A 703-nucleotide genomic window follows, 5' to 3' on the forward strand; every position below is an offset into this window, starting at 1 on the left:
ACATTTTGGTTAAATATGAGAGCTGAAACTACTAAACTCTTGACAGTAGAGAGTATTTTTCATCATAATATATGCCAAAAAGTTACCAGGAAAATATTTAACAAAATAAAGTTATAATTTCAGAAGGCAGTGAAGCTGAAGCAACGTCCCTTTTTTGATTTGGAAACTGGTGTCATTAATTGAAGACAGGCGGCAGGAAACCCAAGACAGCATGTTTAACCTTCTCTGGAGGAAAAACAGAGTCTGAATATTTGAAACCATACCCAGCATATCCAATTATCTCTATTCAGCCAGAACATGTGCGGCTACAGGTTATTTCACAATGCCAGTCAACTGTCGGCCACAGCTGTGAGATTCTGATCAATAGCTACGACTAAAGGATATTGATGGAGACAAATGAAAAGCAACCCCTGCTGAAATTTCTCATGACTGATGTTGGTGTTTAATAACACGAGGCGTAACCAGCGGTGTTGTGTCAATACTCCTCTTAAGCTTAACAGGTTTGTCACAGACACTTTCCTCTTATGGATTATTCTCACATTCATATTTTTGTGTACCGTATTTTCCACACTATAAGGCGCACCTTCAATGAATGGCCTATTTTAAAACTTTTTTCATATATAAGGCGCACTGTCGGCTTTGGAGGAAATTGAAGGTTTTTAGGTGCACCTTATAGTGCGGAAAATACGGTACACAAAAATAT

At 38.0% G+C, this 703-nt stretch overlaps 1 protein-coding gene across 1 annotated transcript in view; it reads right to left on the bottom strand.

Annotated features, from left to right (window-relative positions):
- LOC106959811 (mannosyl-oligosaccharide 1,2-alpha-mannosidase IA-like) overlaps positions 1-703 on the bottom strand; it is a 68,777-nt gene that overhangs the window by 58,524 nt on the left and 9,550 nt on the right. The window lies entirely within an intron of this gene.

The sequence above is a fragment of the Poecilia latipinna genome, unplaced genomic scaffold (genome assembly GCF_001443285.1).
Source record: "Poecilia latipinna isolate Pla-1442-1.1 unplaced genomic scaffold, P_latipinna-1.0 Scaffold1121, whole genome shotgun sequence".
Taxonomy (NCBI): Eukaryota; Metazoa; Chordata; class Actinopteri; order Cyprinodontiformes; family Poeciliidae; genus Poecilia; species Poecilia latipinna.